Raw genomic sequence first — 23329 nt, 5'->3', positions numbered from 1 at the left:
TTAAAAATTTAAAAATGTATTTGTTTTTGAGAGACAGAGAGAGCATGAGTAGGGGAGGGGCACAGATAGAGGGAGACACAGAATCTGAAGCAGGCTACAAGCTCTGAGCTGTCAGCTTAGAGCCTGATGTGGGGCTCAACCCATGAACCATGAGATCACAACCTGAGATGAACTCAGACTGCTAATGAGGACACCCAGGCGTCCTGCTTTTATCATCTTTATTAAGAAATTGGTGATATTTTTGAAGTTTGGTTATTTTTTTTTCTTTATAATGCCATTTTAATAGTTATTATTTAGTTGTAGGCCTTACCCTCTTACACTGAGAGGGCTTCCTCAAATGTCTAGTAATCCTAACTGTTCAATCATATATCTATATTTGTGGATGTGGTTTATTGGCTTGTGGTCTTAATTCTTAGGTTTTTCAACTTTATCCATTCTTTACTGAAAAATTCCTAAACATGAGTATTTCTGACTCTATCATTGGAGTCTTTCAATTTCTCTGCAGAAGGATCAACTAAACGCTCAGTTTTCTCTCTGTAATCTCATGCTATTTCATTTTCTAAGACTGGAAGTTTACAACCTCTCTAGCTCAGTTCCTCTGCAAATATTCCTCCAATTTCCCATGGGCTGTGTGTGTGTGTGTGTGTGTGTGTGTGTGTGTGAGAGAGAGAGAGAGAGAGAGAGAGAGAGAGAGAGAGAGACAGAGAGAGAGAGAGAGAGACAGAGACAGAGACAGAGACAGAGAGGAGACAGAGAGAGCGCGACAGACAGACAGTCCACTGACAGGAAAAGGTGACTACCTGGGAGCCCACGTTGAAGACTTTCAAATAAGCCTTGATTTTCAGTCTCAACATCCCTGCTACTACCAACTTTCATGCTCCAAGGTGGCTTCCGTTCCTGATCCTTTTAGGAGAATCTGCAATATCATTCACTCACCTCTTGCAGCTTTCTTTCTGTCAAAGCACTTCGCTGTGACTTTTTTCATCTTTGTATTTCTTTTCACTATGTAGCCTCCTGCTTTGTGTTCCTGTATTTTTGAGTTACACCAGACTCTGTTTCATTAACAATGGAATTTTTGTTTCTGCCGCTTGTCTTCCCAGTTTTTGTGAGTCTTTTTAAGGAGCACAGAGGGTGAGAAATCTTTTTCCTGAACACCTTGAGATTAAAAAACTTTTTCACCAAGTCTTCTTTCTTGGCCATCAATAGCAATTATTCTTTACCTCTTCTGAGCTAACATTTTACTATGTCTACATTTATGTTCTTTTATTGATTACATTTATCATGACTCTTTACAGATCTCTGTATTTCTGTTGACCTATGAAACAGGAAAGTTTTCTTTTCTTAAATTTATAGCCACATAATTTCACATAGGAGCTAGCACATAGAAGGTGCTTAATAACCACTGGCCACATTAAATTAATAATGGAGAAAGTAAGAGGATATCATTACTTCTTTTCATCTCTCCCTTCCTGCAACACACAGAAACTCAGCTTTCAACATCCCCAAGGTTTGATTCATCGGGTGAATAAAGTCACAGCTAATAACAAACTGCATTCAAGTTATGTGATGGCTAGGTAGGAAAGAGGCTCACACTGGTGAATACAAATACACAACTCTTCAATTAATGCTATCACTCACCCTGCCATTGCAATCATCCCTCTTTGCAGTTTACTTATACCCTCCTGTCCTGCCAGAGTCTGTGACTAGAATGGTGAATATGCATATGCCCACACAGAACTGAAGAGTCTATTCTTTAGTACATGGATCGCAGGCCACCACCTTCTTGAACTCTTACCAAGTTTTCCACCTGGAAACCATCTCTTTCTCGGTTGAATTCTGTAATATTTCTGATATCATAATGGCTGGCTGTGAGCATTCAAATATCGAATGAATGGGCAAATAAATAAACGGTGACTCTACATCGGGAGAAGCTTGTTCGAGCTGTGTGCCCATACCACCTAGAGATATCCTAGAAAGATGATTCTCCTAGTGCATTGTGGAAGTGGGGATTTTTGACTAGTTTGTTTTAGTAACATACCAGTAGGTGTAATTACTCATGAATTGCTGTGTGCAACCTAAGACAATAGGTAACTTAATAGACGTCTCCAGCTAAAACTACAGTACTATCTAGGATTAACCAGCTGACAAAGGAGAGTTGTCACTGCATCCTAACCACCTGGGCCAAACCTCTAGGACAATCAGGGCATCACAGACTCAGTAGTCTCATTGTGCCAGAGTTAGTGAATTTATTTACTGAATTTGATTACTGCACCCTGCAAATATTTTTAATTATCTCTTAATTTAATCCCTTAAGATTTTTTAATGTTATTATCTTTCTCCAGAAATCAAGCCCTTTTCCTAGAATTTACAATGAAGTTGTACACATATTGAGCAATCTATTTTATTGCATTAATTACTCCCAGGCTCACATTTTTCATATGATAATTTGTTATTTACTTATCTTCTCAACCAATAATTAGACCATAAACTGAATAAGTCATGATTCTGGAAAAATATACATATGCCTCTCATTTGTTCAGCAGGAGGGTACAAAAATATGGCATTTTTTCCCCATTAAGAAGAACCTAATTTGAATAATATCAATATTTGTGCATTTGGCTACTAGTTAATCCAAAGTAATCTAACCCTCTATTTATTATTCTAAACAGCCCTTGCCTCTTTAGAAGTTAAAAGTGATATAGTACTTGCAGCCCTATGCTTCCCTTCCAACCTCATCTCCTACCATTCACTTGAACTCGGTTTTCTTGTCAGGAACCCCAAGAGATATCAGAGCCTGAGGAAAGGCACTCTGACTTTCATCTTTACAACCCAGTACCAAAAGTACTGCCAGAGAACTAATAAGTATTTAATAAGTGATAGTGTAATTACTGAATGCTCCATTATAACTGCACTGATTATTTTATAAATGCTACACATTTTGACCTTCATCATTCATTTATCTCTTCTTCTAAAAAATAATTTAATGTTTATTTATTTTTGAGAGAGAGAGAGAGCACAAGCAGGGGAGGGGCAGAGACAGAGGGAGACACAGAATCTGAAGCAGGCTCCAGGCTCTGAGCGGTCAGCACCAAGCCTGACCCGGGGCTCAGACTCACAAACTGTGAGATCATGACCCGTGTCGAAGTCGGATACATAACCAACTGAGCCACCCAGGCACCCCTCATTACCTCTTTTTATGGTTGCTCTTCTATCCAGTGAAATTCCCTCCTGTTTTTATCAATGCCACGGCCATCCTAAATCTGTATGTGACCTGCTTGGAAGGAGCTGGTCCTTCTGACACTTAACACCACACTCTTCCATAAACCTTTGTGTCTGTTTTCCCTATTTTACTGTGGGCTCCTTGAGAAAGGTATTTCTAAAAGTACCTGAGAAATTATAGGTGCTTTAAGTTTTGAATGAATTGATCCCTAAATTTCGAACATGGGCTTCCCTGAGGCACTGGGACAATGCAGTGTACAGGTTCTACCACTCTTTTCTGATCATGCTGCTCTTAGTGTCTCAGTAATTTTCTTCTGGCATCCTTAGGCCAACATAAATATCTAACACCTCCATTTATAAAGTAGTTTAGTTCAAACAATTTATGTTCTAACAACTTAGGGGGCTGTTCAAAAATCATAATGTGTGTATTTTGGAAGAAAAATAATACTTTTATTCCACTGACAAATAACCACTTTTACCTATGGTAAGTGTGCTCCTGTTAGGCAGAACACAACTTCGCATACCTTGGGATAAGAGTGCCCTGCCTTATTTCCTGTTCCATATTGACTGTCATGCAGTATATGCTTCTTACCAAAGCAACCGCTGGAGACCCTGCTTCAACAAACATATGATATTGAAAGGAAAGTAGACAATATAGTGCTGAAACAAACCTCAGAGTAGTAGTTCATGCAGTAACTGACAGAAATTGAGTAACTACTGTCTTTCTTTGAAACATTTAATTATATGCTGTGATGCCTCTGTGAGATCACTGGGATGCTCTGGGGTGTCTTGGTTTCCAGTTCAGGAATGGAGAGTATACTGGCAAAACCCACTGATTTTGGCAAAAGACCCTGGTTTTAAATTCTGGCTCCATGTTTATTTATTTATTTATTTATTTAGAGCACAAGAGAGAGTGGGGGAGTGGTAGAGAGAGAGACTCCCAAGCAGGCTCCATGCTGTCAGTGCAGAGCCTGACACAGGGCTTGATCTCATGAACTGTGGGATCCTGACATGAGCCAAAATCAAGAGTCAGATACTCAAAGGACTGAGCCACCCAGGTGCCCCTTGGCTCCACTGTTTAATGGCTCTTTGAGGGTAAATAATTTTCTTTGGCCCTCTGGGCCTTATTTTACTTACCTGTAAAACGTGGAATGGTATCACTTATCATTTAGGGTTTTTATGAGAGTAAATGTGTTAGTCCATGTAAAAAACTTGGGAATCATTACTAATGTGAACAGAATATCAGGCATTTGCAATAGAGATGAGTCAAATGCTGCATGGGTGTCTTATATATCCTCAGTGGGCTACCACTTTCCCTACACTATCTACAACATTTTTTTTATCCATAATGAATCTAATGAAACTATACCACTTGAAACTCACTAATTACTATATGTCAGGCACTGTGCTAAACCTTTAGATTCATTAATGCCAATCAATCCTCTGAACAACCATAAGAGAAAGAGCTACTATTATTTGCCAGTTTTATAGGTAAGAAAACTGGTGTAGCTAGAGAAGTCAAAAAGTATGTCCCAGTTCCACTAGCTTCAACTTCAGTGGAGCAGTGTTCAAATCTACATGTGCCTGACGGCCAGTGTGAATTCTTCACTACTCCTTCTTCTCTTCAACCAAAAGGGAAAGGTAGATTCTATCTCTACAATGAGAATCTCAGATCTTCTCATGACTGAAAGATGAAGAAGGGGTCGTGAAAACAGGTGCAGGCTGGGGGCAGGATCCAGGAGGCCTTATATTCACATCACTCACCATGTGGGCTTCATCTCAATGACAATCCTGACAACACTGGCAAACTGCTCATCATTTTTTTCCTCAAGTACTGATTTAGAGTAGGAGATAGAGAAATCCTCAGGGCTGCTGAATATTAAATGAAAATCTTAGCGGCGTCATTATAAGATATGTCACCTTACTGCAGGATTCATCTATAAAAGGAATTTATTTTCCCCAAATTTGCCATCTTCAAGAGAAACTATTTTAGAAATGTTCAGAAGCTGGATGTGAGCATAGTCCACCCTCCAAGAAACAATGGATGGTATTGATTTCTTCCAGCCACTCACACCACCATATGAGTTTATGGGATCCTAAATCAAGAAGCAATTTTTGTTTTTTGACAATGATATAGAAAGTACCTACTTTCTCCATGATAGTATACCTGCTTTATGTGGTTTTTCAATTAAAAAAAAAAGGTTCTTCTATTGTTGAGCAGAGTTGTGTATGTTTTAAATTCAAACTTATAAAAATGAATATTTACATATCTTAAATCAAAAAGCAATTCTGCTCTTCTGACATTAATATTTAAAAAGATGATTTCTCCATCTCTTTGTAAGACTTTGTTGAATGCCTCTGATGTAAACATCAGATGTAGACAACATAAAGCACTTTTCCTGAAGAAGGACACTGGTCTAGTACATTTTTGGCCATGTAAAATATACAAGAGTAATACAGCAGCTGAATAGAAGTCCTCAGATATAATACAACAATTTTTAAATGCCACCCATAAGTAGTTTAAAATTCACCTGCACATGAAAGCAACTAACCTATTGGGAGAAGAAATATATGAAATATGCAAAAAGTTATAATAAAAGAAAAGAGGAAGAGGAAGCATTAAAAAAATTTGGAACTGCCAGTATTTCCTTTGTCAAAAAGCCGACACGGCTGTATACAAATACAAAGCATGTGTGTGCATATAAACAGATACATGAATTTATTGCTTTCCCTCTTAATTGATATCACAGGATCATCATCAAAACAGGTAAAAGGAAGAGAATAAAAAAAGATGCCATTTTTGTAGCTATTACTCAGATCCTCTTTTCAAATCTGCTCAAGAGGCAATAAATAATATAAAATTAATTATTGTGCATTCTAAATAAGAATATAGTGTATATACAGACTCAAAATGCCTATATACTGTTTTAAAAGGTCAACAGAAGCAGAACTACTGGTTCTGTTTAGAGTTAAAAATCATACCAAAGAAGATAAGTTTTTTTTTTCAACCAGGAAGAGAAAAAACATTAGCAGATAATATCTTATTTGCAGTAGTATGACTTCTTTTAATATACTGTAGGTTTTATTTTCTTCTGGCTTTAGTAGGTTTTAAACAAGAAAATTAACAGTAAAAGGTTACAGACTGTTTCAGAACATTACATTATTTTACTGTAAAATTTTTCACACATCTACAAAAAGCTAACTTTTTTTTTTTTTTTTTTTGAGAATGAATAGGGAAACCACAGCCACTGGATTTGCATTTTAAAATCTGAGACTCAGTGTCTACTCTGTAGTCTTGGGCAAGTCTCTATCTCCATACAACTCAGGCACTATGAATTAATATCCACATTATTAGAGTTTCATGAAATGCTATTTTCCTTTTAAAATGTTAAGCTTAATTTACACGGGTATATTTTTTATAATGTTAGTAAAATTTTAAAAACCTACATTTTCGCCATGGTTAATATTAAATTATTTGAAGTTGAATAGACTGAATATAGTAAACAATCAGGCTCGCTGATAACTTAGACTATTATAATTTCCTTAATATTTTAAATATTTACAAAAACAGAAATATTTTGTTTTCTTGACTGTTTTAGGTGTCTTGCCAATCAACCCTAGGACCCTAATAAAGAAAATCCTTCTAAGTATTTAACTTTTTTAATATGAAATTTGTTGTCAAATTGGTTTCCATACAACAGCCAGTGTTCATCCCAACAGGTGCCCTCCTCAATGCCCATCATCCACCCTCCCCTCCCTCCCACCCTCCATCAACCCTCAGTTTGTTCTCAGTTTTTAAGAGTCTCTTATGCTTTGGCTCTCCCCCTCTTTTTTTAACATTTATTCATTTTTGAGAGTGAGAGAGACAGAGCATGAGCAGGAGAGGAGCAGAGAGGGGGGAGACACAGAATCTGAAGCGGGCTCCAGGCTCGGAGCTGTCAGCATAGGGCCGGATGTGGGGCTCGAACTCAGAGACTGCAAGATCATGACCTGAGCCGAAGTCGGACGCTCAATTGACTTAGCCACCCAGGAGCCCCTAAGTATTTAATTCTTGTATATTACTCTCATAAAATAGTAAATCTTAACTTCTCTCAAACATTTCAAAACTTTTTAAAATAAAAATTAGTACATTTTTAATACTTTTTGATTTAAACTGCCACCTTTAAAGTCTGATATTTAATTACAAAGATACAAGTCTAACTGGGCAGAGACTCCTCAGAGTTTTAAGTATGACAAGCATTCTACACACACACACACACACACACACACACACACACACCCCACACACAGAAACCAGTTCTAATTAGCACAGACTCAATCCTAAACTTAACTCAAAGGTATTAGTATCATGGGTTTCATTTGTCATCCATATTTCATTCAAAAACATACCATGTTAAAAGACTTTTATCCTCTAAGGAGTTTTACTACCTCCAATGAATTTTAACTTTGTGGGGGGCAGAAATCTGAGGACAAAATGTAGGTGCGGGGAGCTAATTTATGTCTTGGGTGATTTTCTGCCATATTACTCACATAGACACACGGAACCTTAATTATAATTATATTTATGATAACAACTGGAGATTTCAAATTTAAACTCTTCATATGGAGGTGGATTTTGTAGGTCCTAGTTACTCTTAAACAGTTTCTTGTGAGTCAGTTTTGCAACCGTTGACCCCGGTTACAGCTACCTTTGTTCAGCAAACTCCTCACAGCTCAATTAAGTCCATATATATTTCTTATTATTCTCACATGGCTGGACCACAACTCTTATAAATATTTCTCTGCCGTAGGGGTCACAACTCTGAAATCATGATAATTATACACATTAGCAGCTAATATAAAAACTGAAAGTCTATAGAAGAGAAAAGTGTACCATCTGCAGAAATTCACCTGGAGCATGGTCAAACATTACTAAACTATTCAGTGTTTATTACTCCAGAAAAGTTTAAATTCTGGGCCATTTCATTTTGATCTTTTAAAGTCTAAAATATGATTAATGACATATTTAAAAAGCAATCTAATTTTAAGCAGAGGAAAGGTTATTTATTTTTCCCTCTCACAATATACACAATAAAAAGTGGCATTTTTGACATCTACATGAATGGCAACTGCAAATGAATGTTCTTGAATTTTCTATGAATAAATATGCAGTCACATCATAATTATATAGAGAAGTGAATCAATTTAACAGTTAGTTTTCAAATGAACAATGGAAATTTTAAGGAAATAGGTATGCCATAAATATTATTTTAAAGCAAATAAGATATATGATAGTCATTTTTCTAGCTTTCATGTGAAAAAGTACCTACTTATTAACCAGGTCAACCGAGTTTCTCTTACCTACTAATATCATAACGCTTGAGGAAATCAGTGTGGTTTTAATATTATCACCATTAGTGACCACAATGATGTATGCTAGCAAAACAAAATAATCATGCTACAAAACGGAAATCCACATGGTGACACACATTGTAACAATGAAATTATGCTTAAAAAACAGAATTTTTTTGGTTATTTTTTGTACTTCTAAATTGTTCTAAAGGCCAGAGAAATATGTGACAGTCTTTTGGTAGACTCCTAACCAACAATATTTACAACCTGATATAAAATAACATTCAAGACCAAAGTATATTTAAGAAAATCACTTACGATAATTATAAAGGTTTTTGAGAATGAAAAGAAAAAGTCCTCCATATTCTTGACTTGAGTAAATGGGTATCTGTCAAACTGCTCTACTCTTCTCCCTCCAGCTCACCTCAAAGTCCAAAAACAGCACACATGTCTTATATTTTGTACTAGGTTCCAGTTCTAACCAACTCTGCACATATAACACACATCAAGATGAATATGAATCCAACAGAGATTTCCTGTCAATTTCCTAGGAAAGAAGGAGGTAGGAAAAAAGGCTTGCATTTATAGCACTTAAAATTTTTAAGGATTTGAAAATCCAAAATTAACCACATATAGCTTTCAGAGACAAGCGTATGCCATGAAACTCTTGGTACATATATTTTTTAAAGTTTGTTTGTTTATTTTAAGAGAGTGAGAGCAGGGGAGGGGCAGAGAGAGAGGGAGTGAAAGAATCCCAAGCAGGCTCTGCACTGTCAGTTGCCGGGCTTGAACCCACCAACCCTGAGATCATGACCTGAGGTGAAATCAAGAGTCAGACGCTTAAGTGACTGAGCCACCCAGGCACCCTGAAACTCTTGGCATATTTTTAATAAGGGTGCATTGATTAGGGGTATGCAATGTGAAAAATAGGAAGCTTGAAGATACTTCATAGCATTATGTTTTCCTTGTAAAAATTTTGATTGTAAGTGATTGTAACTGTTTTACTTATTTAATGCTCCATGACAAACAACCTCAAAAATTGGTGGTTAAGGGGAACCTGAGGGGTTCAGTCAGTTAAGCATCTGACTTCAGCTCAGGTCATGATCCCGTGGTTTGTGAGTTCAAGCCCCGATAAGGCTCTGTGCTGACAGCTCAGAGCCTGAAGCCTGTTTCAGATTCTGTGTCTCCCTCTCTGTCTGTTCCTTCCCCCACTCACACTCTCTCTCTCTCTCTCTCTCTCTCTCTCTCTCTCAAAAATAAATAAAGATTTAAAAAATTTAAAAAAATGGTGGTTAAAACAATTCATTATTTCTCACCCACAAAGTCTGGCTTCAGTCAGTTAAATGTGAATTCAAGTAACATATATCATCTCTGGGGTGTTGCAGTGGCAGTTAAATGCCAAAACCCGGGAATGAACCAGTGGGTGAGGTTGAAGGTGGGGAAAATGGGGGAAGGGGTTAAATTCCAGTTATAAGATAAATAAGTTCTGAGGATATAATGCCCTGCAAGGTGACTATAGTTCAGAATACTGTATTGTATATTTCAAAGTTGCCAAGAGAGTAGATCTTAGAAGTTGTCACTATAAAAAAAGAAAAAAAATGTGACTATGTGAGGTGATGGATGTATTAACTAACCTTATTATGATAATCATTTTGCAAAATATACATATATCAAAATATGTTGCACAGATTAAAATAACATGTTATATACCAGTTATAACTAAAGAAAGCTGGAAAACAAAATGCAATATGTAGAAAGTGTACTCAGTAACATGCATACTTGATATTTGATTTTGCATTTGTTGTCTGTGCTGTGTCTGCTTAAAGTAGATTATACTGACATTTTCTGAAAATAAGTCATTGGATAAAATGAGCAAGAGCTCCTGTTTTAAAAAAAAAAGAAAGAAAAGAAAGATTTAGAGATTATTTTTTCCTGCAGCATAACCCGATTTATAAATGTCATGATTCTAAACCAGAAATAAAACAAGTTTGTTTGATGGCTTTTATCTTATTATTAAATATGCCAAACAAAGTGTGAATATATTCCAGTCTAAATCAAACAAAAGAATGTATTTCTAAAATACTGTTAGGCAAATCCAAATATCCCACCTCATTATTTTCTTCCAAAATAAAATGGGATCATGTATGAACACAATAAGTTATATGAAGTTAAATGCAGTTTAACAAAAAAATGAGAAGCTCTTCTTCTGAGCATCTGGAAAACCAAGTTATGTATCTCACATTCTTTCAGCTATCTGAATAAGAAATTATCATACACGTCACATGGACAGTCTATTTCTCTGTAATTTATAAATTGTTGCCAAATCCAGAGATGTTTACAATTACAGCTTTACCCTCAAAACTATTTCCTATACCTATGTGCACTTCTGAATTGTCCTGATCTGCCAAATCTCTGAAAGATCATAATAAACATCAACTTCAAAGATAGGTCAAATACAATTTGTAGTTCTATAATAAATAACTACCTAAATTTTCTGATTGCTTCATCATGGACTAGATTACTGTGGTTGCCAAGGGCAGAGACATAAATTTAAGCTCAGCATTAATTATCATTTTAATATGACTTATTTTGTACACCATTAGATTTAGATGACACTGTAATAGTATACTTGGAATAAGCACAAATGTATTTAACTTTATGTTTCTCTAGTAGAATCTACATTCATTAATCAAGCATGTGTTGAGTACCCACCGCATGCTAGACCGTGACCTAGGTGCATGACCTATATAAATTTGAAAACATAGTCCCTCTCCTTAGTACACTTCAAATGTATTCATTTAGACTTTATGATCTAATGCACAATCTATGTTAAATATGGATTTAATTATATTAAGACTAAGAACAGTAATTGTACACCCCCTTATAGTTACAAAAACATACTTGGAAACATTAACTCATTCAGTTTTCATGTAGTCCTTTGAATTTTTGGAAGCCAAATGTATGTATGTACATACAAACAGAGGTTCAGGGAGTATTTCACACATTTTACGAGGTTTCATGCTTAAAATGCTGTCATATTATAAACTTGGAAAAAAGTTTGAGACATGTATGAAAATTAAGGGTGATCTCCTTGATGTGCGATGAACTTCTTGAGCATGATAAAAAATGTACAATCTCAATGGAAAAATGGGCAAAGGATATGGGCTGACCTTAATAAAAGGAATAGATACCAACATGCATGAAATATTCAGACCATATTTATGGAAAAAGAGTTATTTACAGCAATATTAGAACATAGTTTATTTGTGTGTTTATTTTGCCAATCCAATAGGAGAGTACTCAAAATTAATAATATGTAATGTTGGGGCACCTATATGGCTCAGTCAGATGCTTAACTGACTTTGGCTCAGGTCATGATCTCATTTTGTGAGTTTAAGCTCCAAGTCAGGCTCTGTGCTGACAGCTCAGAGCCTGGAGCCTGCTTCAGATTCTGTGTCTCCCTCCCTCTCTGCTCCTCACCACTCATGCTCTGCCTCTCTCTCCTTCAAAAAAAAAATAAACATTAAAAAATTTTTTTAATAATATGTACTGTTTACAAGTGTGTGGCAAGGGGAACTCAGGTGCCTGGAAGCACAGATGGAACTGTCTTTCCAAAGGACAATTTAGTAATATGCATGCTAACATATTTAAAATAATACATGCTATTGGAGCACATGAATGGCTCAGTTGGTTCAGCATCTGACCTCTGATTTTGGCTCAGGTCATGATCTCATGGTTTATGAATTTGAACCCTGCATCAGGCTCTGTGCAGACAGCTTGGAGCCTCCTTGGGATTATTTCTGTCCCTCTCTCTCTGCCCTGCCTCCCATCAAAAATAAATAAATAAACATTTAAATATAAAATAAAATAACACATACTATTTAACACTGAAGTTTTAATACTAGGGATTTATTTTTAAAAAATAATCAGAGGCATATGTAAAATACTCAGGAAAAATATATTCAGGTATAGGCATATAGTCATCATAACATTTTTCGTAAGTAGAAAATAGTTCTAAAAAGCTAAATACTTGATGATACATTATTTGAGAAAATTTATGGACACCCATCCAGTGAAATATCCCTCGGATTCAGGAGAATATTGATGATTACTCAAAATGCTCACAGCATGTTAATTTACAAGAAGAAGTATAAAATAGAACATATAGATTCATCTCAATGTTGTATTTTATACATGCATGCACATGCACAAAAAATGACTGAAAGGATTCTATATCTTGAGTGACATGACAATATTAATGTGTATATTTTGCTGCGGTCTCCAAATTTTGTATAATAAAGGTATATAACTTTTATAATCTGAAAAAAAGATTAAAATAAATGATATTCTTGATCCATTTGATACAGTTGTATATTTATTCAAAGAAAACAAAAACATAAATTTGAAAAGATAAGAAAACCCCTATTTTTATCGCAGCATTATTTACAATAGCCAAGATAAAGAAGGAACCCAACTGTCCATTGATATATGAATGGAAAAGACTTGATACACACACACACACACACACACACACACATACACACACTGTGAAACATTACTCAGTCATAAAAAAAGAATGAGACCAAGACAAAACAAAACAAAAAACAAACAAACACAAAAAGAATGAGATCTTGCCATTTGTGACAACACGGACGGACCTACAGGGAATTATGCTAAGTGAAATAAGTTGGACAGAGAAAGACAACTACAATTTCAATTTCTATGGAATATAAAACACAAATGGACAAAGAAGCAAACCACAAAACAGACTCTTAAATACAGAGACAATCTGGTGATACCTAGAGGGGAGATGGGTAGGGGGTTGGGTGAAAAAGGTAAAGGGGATTAAGAGTACAAACTTCCAGTTATAAAATAAGTAAGTCATAGAGATGAAAAGTACAGATTAGAGAATATAGTCAGTAATATTGTAAAGACATTGTAGAGCGACAGATGGTGTCTATGCTTGTTGTGATGAACACTAAGTAATGTATGTAATTACTGAATCAGTATGTTATATACCTGAAACCAATGTAACATTGCATGTTAATTCTACTTCGATAAAAAATAATTAAAAATAAGTAAATAAATGATATCCTGTTTGTTTTTTATTTTCCTCACTTGCTATATAGAGTAATTTTCCAAAGTTAGTTAAAATTTGATGTAGTTTGCAAATTATGAACAGATCTCACCATTTCAGTAAGTCCGTAAGTACCATTTAGTTGATGAAAATGAGTAACATTCAGGTAAAGGAGTTGGGACATGTGATTAGAAAATTATGTGAAGGTTTATATACTATGAGATGCTACTTTTTGCTAATACATCCTTTTTTTAGGCAGATTATGACTTTTTTGCATAACCTAGAATACATCACTATCTATCACTATCAAGGGATAATTATTATTCCGAGCAAATACTTAGCTCTTTTAAGTAGTCTTTTGGTGTTTATTGCTGTGTCATGTTATTTTATTCTAAAAAGTTATCATGGAATTAGATAATATATTAATTTCTAATGCTCATTTATTCAGTAAGTTATAAAATTAACAATGTTGCCATCTAATTTGTAGATATGAATGTTTAATTGAGTTCAAGAGCACATGTTAAAATTTGAAATTCACAATAGCAGGACTCTATACTGCCTTCTTCAGAATTAAATGTCCCAATGCCTGGAATAGCATCAATCACACCATAATTATTCAGTCAATATTTCTGAAATTAATTAATATAATAAAATCACTGTCTACTGTGACTTGGGCACTGGATATACAAAGAAGAAGTCAGAATCCAAGTCTGCTAGATCTGAGATGTTAGGAGACAGCACAACCAATGGGAATAAAACAAGTTAAAATATGACTCAAACTTCTATGACTACCATGTGTTAAAAGAAAAAAAAACACTGAGAAAAAAAAGCCTTTAAAACTATGTTTATAAGACAAGAGCAATAATTAACTTACAGATCATAATTTTCAATCATCTATAAAGGTGAGATTAACAAATTTTGGTGCCCTGAAATGCTATTTAATTAAGCTTTAAAATTACCTTTATTATTGTTTATTAACAGTACGTTTTATTTAATTGTAATATTAATACTGGTAATTAAATATGTTAAATTATTGATCAAAGTTAACTAGAATTTTTGGATAAACTGGGGTGATTTCATGCACAAATGAAAGCACGAAATAAATAATATCCAGTGGCTAAAACTGTGAGAATGGAAAAAAATATTTTAGAACATCCAAAGATATATTTATGAATCTTGATATTTCAGTAGCATAAAATGATTTGTTGTTGTTGTTCCATGCTTCTCTGTGAAAAACATTACCTTTATCTCATAAGTAAAGAAGTCACTAACAGTGAAAGGAAGTGTCTCAAGTATTGCACAGATAAGGGATGTATGTGTTGTGTAAATATATGAAAACTTCTATTTGGCTTTCTTTGTTGAACTACACATGGAAAAAAGGTGATTTTGCCTTTTAAATTCCAGCCTCTTTCTATAATAAAGTTGTTTCTGTCATTACATAATCTCTCTGAACATCTTATGACAAAGATGGAAGGAGAGGGAAGTCAGCAAACAAAAAGCTTTCCTTTCCCACCAAAGTTCCCTGTATCTTGACAGAAAGATGCAGATAAAAGCCTCATTCTTCTGTCTACAAACCAAAGAGGCACAGTTTGCACAAAATATCAACTTAAATTACATGTAGTATACCCACGATGTCAATTTTAGGAGAATTTGTGAATACACACTTTTGTGTTAACTTAGAGAGAGGAAGGTCTGAATTAGTTTATCTGTCAGCAGTACAGATTCACAATTAAGCATGTTTAAGAATTCGCTGGCTAAAATTAATTCCTAGAGAAAACATCTTCATCTTATACTTCAAAACAAAATTAACTTAAAAAAAAAAACGACCTTGTATGAATACTTGAGGAACTGTAACCTTTTCATCCCTAGAAAACTTTAAGGACTTTCTTTAATTTACTCTTATATCAGCCAATAGAAAATTAGCATCATGTCTGATTTCTGACCTTCTCTTTCATTTATTGCTTTTTACTGATTGGAGGACTTTGACACATGCTAGAGACGAAAATTATGTTCTTTTGCCAAGAGCTCTATTCCAGCAAGTATATTATACTCCTGATATTTACAAAGATCTACAAAAAAGATCTACAAAAAAACAAAACAAAACAAAAGACTACAAAAGTCTCCTGACACTTCCCCTTTATCATACAAATGTAAGAAGCCAAATCAATTAAACTTTGAAATTATGGACAAATAAAAGCATTGAAAACAAAATGTCCATATTGGCCTCTTACATACAAGGGTGATAAATTACTAGGAACTTTGTAAAATGTCTTCTTTGAGTTTCTCCTTCCACCTTTAAAAGAACACTAAAAAAAGTTGTGTTTTTTTTTAAATCCATCCAATATTCTCACTTTTAATCAACAGAAGTCATCTAAAGAAAGAATGGTCCACTTAGCAATCAGCTTGACTCTGTTATGAGGAATTACTGTGCCGACAAACATTTTGAATAATTTCCTCTACATTTTAAGAATTTGTACACCATTAAACCTAAGGAATTAATATAGTTACCACTCCTAGAGGTTATGTAAACAACACCTACTGGCCAGCCCTTCTAACTAAATTCTGGAGTGTTTCCTAGCATATTTTCTCATTGAATGAACTGTCCTTTTGGACTAAACTAAGTATATTGATACATTAAATTAATATTTGAGGAATTAATGGAAAGAAATATACAACTGACCTTACCTATATCTTATAAGCTAATGTGATGATCTAGCAAACAACTGAAAAATTAAAGAAAACCATCTTTAATTTCTGTGAAGAATCTTATTTTAAACCTAGCATTAACTTGTGGTTCAAGGTTATGGAATGACTGTATGCCTTGATCCCTGCAGCACAACTAAACTGATAGAAAACAGACCAAAAGAAATATATGAAGACATAATACTACCAGAAGAAAATAAAGTACCAGCAAGCCAGAAAGCCTGATGACCTCCTAATAGATGGAAAGCATATGAGGAAAACTGCAGTCAACATGGCAGTATATGATACTATGCAATATGATACAGAAAGGTATCATTTTTGTATAGAATGTAATATATCAAATCCTGTACGTCTGTGTGTGTGTGTGTGTGTGTGTGTATAAAATCAAGGCTATAAATGAGAAAGATAAATTGTAAGAGAACCAAAATAAAGAAGAAAATCAAAGTTAAACTGGTGAGGCTCCAAAATGAGGAAAAAATCTCAGAGTTAGCTGTAATGACCCAAGGAAAAGAGGGCCCTCCATTAAAAAGGAAACTGTCAAGGATTCTGCTTATCTGCTGGAAAGAAAGGGTCTTGCAGAGGGAGGCTGAACATCAAGTTTTTGCCAAGCTTAGTTCTAGGGCCAAATTTATTCTATATGTATGTTAAGGTAATTTTAGGCTAAAAATGAACACAGAAACTAGTACCAAATGGGGAAATGACAACAACTCTAGAGGCAAAAGTGAAGCAATGCCACAGAGAAGCATCTTCAATTCTGATAATGCTGGTCTCTCATTGAAATTGACATCTGCTGAAGATGAATCTGTCATAAAAGGAGATGACAAACACCAAAAAGAATAAACCACCATGAGGGAAATTCAGCAGACATACGTAATGAAGTAATTTGTCTGTAAAAAAATCAACTTTAAAATAAGAGAATTATTAAAATAAAAAATTATTAAAATAAAAAAAAACTTTAAAATAAGAGAATTTTTAAAATAAGCAATAGAAATTACAGAAATCCAAAATATTTGCTGAAAAGAAAAATAAATTTATGGAGTACAAGGGAGAGGAAAACACAGAGAGAAACACAAAAAAGAAAGATATGAAAATAAATAAAACAAGTCAAAGACAGAAGAAAAGAAGAAGGTTCAAATACTTAATGAGCATCTTGGATAAAAGAGAGATGGAAAAGAGATAGGAGTAAATATATAGTAGCTGAGAATTTTTCAAAATTGAAGTTAGACATATTTAGGAGCTTGTCGACGCCAGAATGGTATATATTTAAAACAAATCCACACCTACGCACATTGTAATAAACCCAAAGATGTCATTGCAAAGAGGAATTTTTAAAATCTACCAGAATGAAAGAAAGACAAATATATCTTCAAAGATGTCATAGTTAGACTATGAGCAGTCTTCTCAGGAGCTAAATTATATTCCAGAAGAGCAGTGAACAGAATATGCACAAAATGTTGAGAAGAAAGTTAACAAGGTTAACTTGGAATTCTAGAATCAACTGCATTATTATTTAAAATGTGAGTAAAGTAATTTTTAGAAATATAAATTGTAGGAGCATTTAAGACCGTTTCTATAATGACCTTCAAATGGTCTTCAGTACACACGAAATGAACCTAGGCGATGTATGTATATGCACTAAGAAGAAATGGTTAATAAGCAACTCAGAAAAACATGTCATAAATCTAAATAAACGTTGACAAAAAATGTTAGGAGAAGTTTAAAAATAAAGTGAAAATAAAAGAGTAGCAACATGGACATTGACAGAAATATCTTGGAGGAAATTTAAACAAGCCATTGTCCTGTTTGTAAAAAGGATAGCTACATTATCTTTTGCTTTATTAGAAAAAACAAAGTTTCATTTTTTTGTTAAAATATGTATGTTCACTAAAATGTAATAGAGTATCTGATTTCTAAGCTAGTAAAAATCGCAAAAAAAATGAGTATAGAATGCTTCATACACCCAATAAAAGTCAGTCAATAAGTACAATAAAATAAACTGTTGAAAAATATCTTTGGCGGGGCGCCTGGGTTGCTCAGTCGGTTAAGCATCTGACTTCAGCTCAAGTCACGATCTCCCAGTCCTTGAGTTCGAGCCCCGCGTTAGGCTCTGGGCTGATGGCTCAGAGCCTGGAGACTGCTTCCAATTCTGTGTCTCCCTCTCTCTCTGCCCCTCCCCTGTTCATGCTCTGTCTCTCTCTGTCTCAAAAATAAATAAACGTTAAAAAAAAAAGAAAAAGAAAGAAAAATATCTTTGGCAAGTGGGACTAGAAATATGTGGGAAGATATCAATTTTTTAAATTTTATTATCTTTCCTATCAGATCAAATTTTATTATTGTTTCCAGCTTCACAGATTACTTTTTTAGGATTTTAAAATTTTAATAAGAAAAAAACCCAGAAAAAACAAAACCATTACCAACAGGAAAGAAATCACAAATATTTTTTGATGGTTTTCTTTGGTGAAAGGGATTATGGCTTATTCTTTTCTTCTGTTTTTCTGTATATTGTTTTTATAATGAAAAAATTAAATAAACCATTTTTATTGATTACCTCTGATTGCTTGGTGCATGCAGAAATACCATTTCTATTTTTAGGCTATGTGAATTTGAAGGCCAGCATGTCTGAATCTTGTCACAAGATTCCCTGAGCTCCCTTTTCATATCTAACTATAATTTACACCTCCAAATTTAATTCTCTATTAATTACCCAGTATAATTGATGAGATGATGCTTATAATATTCACTTTTTTATTGTTTTATATCATATTTTCTCAGTCAATCCCAAGGCTCATAGACAAATGTTGTAATAGTAACACTAATATAAAAATGATCAAACAACTAATACAAAGTGCTTATTAATTTCAAAGCCTTCTCCCAAGGTATTTTTCACACATTAACCTATTTATTCCTCTTGCTTTGATTGTGAAGTCAGGTCTACTATTATCTCCATTATGGACAGGAAACAGGGGTGTCGAGAGGCTAAGTTACTTTCTTGAGACCACAAACCTATCCTGTGCCAAATGTAGAGACGAGCAAGTATATAGCTGATGTATGATCCTTCTGCCTCCAGAAGCTGGTGTCACTTTATACATACTAGAGAGGATGGAATATCTTTTACCAGTAAGATCATGTGTTTTCTAATTCATAGGACACGTCATTCTCTTATGGCTTCTTTAAAAAAATCTCAATATCTAAGCGATTTTATTCATATATTCATTTAATTGGAAGCTTGTTACGTATAAATTTTATGCCCACCAAATTTATGTCATAAAATATTTGAGACTCCTAATTTTGATTCATGCTACTAGGACCCTAATTCACTCTAAATTACCTTAGGATTCTTTGTAAGATAGTTAACTAGGCCATAGACTTCATCACTAAAGACTGACAGGAAAATTAAAGAATAAGAGAATAAAAAAGGAAAATATAATCATAATAATAAAGAATAAAAGAATAATAAAAGAGAGCCCAATGACTGCTTTTTGTCCTTCTCTAGTATACCCTATTATGCCTTCATCATAACAAGTATTTAATGCTAGAATATATAGTGTAGACAAACATGATTTTGACTAGAATAGTTCTTGTCAATATGAATAATGGGAATAATTTAATTTTCTAATGAAATTTCCATTTGAAAGAATTCTTCTAAGCTGAAAGATTTTTATTTAAAGTTCATTTAAGAGATTTTTATTCCTCTATTGTTCTACAGAAACAAAAAACAGAAAGAAAAACATAGTGATGTTGATGGGATGCAAAATCAAAGTAAAAAACCTTCTGTGTTTAATAAAAATGTAAGTGAGTACAACCCCAAAACATAGATTCTGAAGCACAATTCCACTGCTGCCAAATACTAAAAACAAACAAACAAAAAAACAAGCAAACAAAAACATGGACCTCCATGAAGTAGGTGGATGGAGTCATACAGGAAAGCTGGCAAGTATTTTCTCCCTTATTTACTTTTAGGAGGATACAGATTATCCCCAAACATGCCAGGTTATACTCCCTTGCCCTCACACATGGACAGATTCCCTCATTATCACATCTCCCACCACAATGGTACGTGGCTCTACAATGTGTTACAATCACTGAACCTACAATGATACATCACTATCACCCAAAATCCATAGTTCACACCAGGGTTCACTCTTGGTATGGGATATTCTATGGGTTTAGACAAATACACAGTGACATGCATCTACCATGATAGTATCACACAAAATTGTTTCAATGCCTTAAAATCCTCTGTGCTTTCTCTATTCATCCCTTATGCATACATTTTTAAGTAAAAAGAAGATAAAGGGGAAAAAATCTAAGAAAAATGCAATTGAAAAGTATAAATCTCAAGAAGAATCAGCCATAGTTTGAGCAAAGTGCTTAGGCAATTACTCTTATAGGAATTAAATATCTCTAAAATATAATCTTTCTGTATATATTTTTAAAAATAAAAATCAAAGTGAACTAAAAAAGTAGAACATTAAAAATAAAATGGGATAATATGATAGATGTGGAAGACAGAAAAATGAGATCCAACATGCTCATAACTGGTGACCCTGAAGAAAAGGAACAAACGATTTAACAGTAAAAACAGAATGTAACAACAACAAAATTGAAATATAAAAATGAAAATCAATGGGGGACACCATGTTCAAGCAAATTGATAAAGACTGACTAACTCTAGGACATACTCTGGCAAAACGCACACACACACACACACACACACACACACACACAGCATCATGTAGACACTCATTAGAAAGAAGCAACTTATATTCAAGATGGAAATCTCGTACACATCTAATAATCAGTGGACAGCAACATTCAGTATGGCAAGAATCTCCAGCATTGTTTCCAATAATTACAAGTTTCTAAAGGAGAAAATATGTCTGATTCAAGAAAGATTAATGTGTCTTCCATGTATAAGGCAAAAGAAGAAAATGTTCTATGTAGGCACACAGACAATATACCATCTATGACTATTTCTTTGGTGGCGGGGTACTACTTAACACTGAAATCCAATAACCCAAGAAATAATTCAAAATTAAGAATAGAGGAATGATGAATTATGCAGTAATTGGTAAGGACTGAGGTTTTTCAAATTCCAAGTAAGTCTAACCAATACTGTGTGAATTAAAACAGAATTAAAATACCATAAATCTCAATAACATAAAACTGATAATACAATTGAAGTTCAGGTGGTGTATGTAAGGGAAATAACCATAAAATACATGTGCTAATTTCTTTAAATATCATATCGAAGACTTTACAAGAGATTGTTTAATATTTAAAAATGCATCCTATGAATAGTGACTTCAAACTATTAATACTTTCATAATTCTTGTTCTTACCTCGAGTGCTTTTATTATGGACCTAATATCTCCTTTGGGAAAAAAACAAATACCCAAAATTTAGCAATTTCTTCAGTTTCATATCGGCTCATTTTTTTCCTATTTAATCCAAATCTAAAATAAACTCAATACTTTTTTTAAAGGGTAGGGTAAGATCATATTCTTTTAAAAGAACATCTATTATCTATCTATCTATCTATCTATCTATCTATCTATCTATCTATCACTGATCACATTATCAAAATGTTTATTTTCCCAAAACAAATGAAAAAGTATTCTTCTAAAGTTTCTCTCTCTGTGCGTCTCTCTCTGTCTCTGTTTCTCTCTCTCTTTCATTTTGTTATTAGAATTTAGGCACAGGATGTCTCCAATATCTTGACTGTTATTTACAGGTGACAGGATTTTGTTTTTGAACACTTGTGTTTAGCTTGTTTAGCTTGAGTTATTTTTAAGGAGTATAGCTTCTGCTGCTGAATTCTAATTAATATGGTGTTAAAATATATACATAAGTAAAAAAAAATATTTCATAACCCTCTTCCTTCCAATAAAATAATTAAAAAGGTACAAATTTACTTTTATATTACTATTTTCAGTTATCAAAAACACAAAAGCATACAAACAACTTAATACACTTCATATTCTTTTCCCAAGATAATTGATTCTTTTTTTTCTAAACTTAAACCAAATATGTACTAATTCTCCAAATGACAATGTGAATTTGTTTTCATTAGAGAAAGTTACATGGAGAATACTAAACAAACTATTCTGGCACTTAACTAGAAATGTTCAAAGGAAGTAATGCAATGGCAGTTTATAAATGAGTAGTTTTTTAGCTAAGATGTGATAAGTTATGCATTTATACAACCTCATACAAAGCCTTATAAAAAGTGTAGATTTATATACTTGACATCTTTGGATTGCATAGCCATGATATTGCTTTAAAAAAATCATGGAAGTATCAAAGATGAAAAGACTCTGTGTTTCTGTTTGTGATACAAATCATGACAGTATTTTGTGTGTGTGTATTTTGTGTAGGTTTACACATGTGTGTGTGGAGGGGTGAGGTATGGGAGAGTGTGCTTAAATATATTCTTATCTTATAAAATACAAGGCACATATATTGATAAAAGCTTTAACAACAATAATGAAAGATAAACCCATCAGATACATGAAGATTGTTCAAAACTAGAAATTCAATATTCAACATATGGCTCTTTCTCTTAGAAAGATTTTTAAAAACATTGCCACTGTAGATCAGCTTATGAATACCTCATTTTCCAAATTGATTCTATGTAATTCTACTGTTCTCCCTATTTTTTCTCTCCATATAACTTCTGTTTACTCATTCTGTGAATATTTCTCAGAGGACATAGTCAGGATGCTGATTATTTAAACATAAGTAGTTTTCAATTGGAGAAGCAAGTACTATGAATTCCAATTTCTCCCCAAACCCCCAAAGTTGATAGTATTCCGTTAACATAATGGGCTATACGTGGCTAATCTCAGAGCTCTTATAAGTTTTGTTCCCAAGTCATCAACTTCTGAAACTTTTCATAAACTATTACAGGTACCTTAATACTGACAAGCTTACCTATTGTAAATGAAAAGAAGCGATTATCAGGAAGCTGGGTGCGAAGCAAAACGCCAGAAAAAATTT

General features: G+C 33.9%; 1 pseudogene; it reads left to right on the top strand.

Moving 5' to 3' along the window:
* The window catches only part of LOC125153217 (40S ribosomal protein SA-like), a 30069-nt pseudogene extending 22060 nt beyond the window's left edge, over nt 1-8009 (top strand).
* The last annotated feature ends 15320 nt before the right edge of the window (nt 8010-23329 follow it).

The sequence above is a fragment of the Prionailurus viverrinus genome, chromosome A2, assembly GCF_022837055.1.
Source record: "Prionailurus viverrinus isolate Anna chromosome A2, UM_Priviv_1.0, whole genome shotgun sequence".
Lineage (NCBI taxonomy): Eukaryota > Metazoa > Chordata > Mammalia > Carnivora > Felidae > Prionailurus > Prionailurus viverrinus.
Note: the sequence above shows the minus strand (reverse complement) of the source record. Positions and strands in the feature narration are given on the sequence as shown.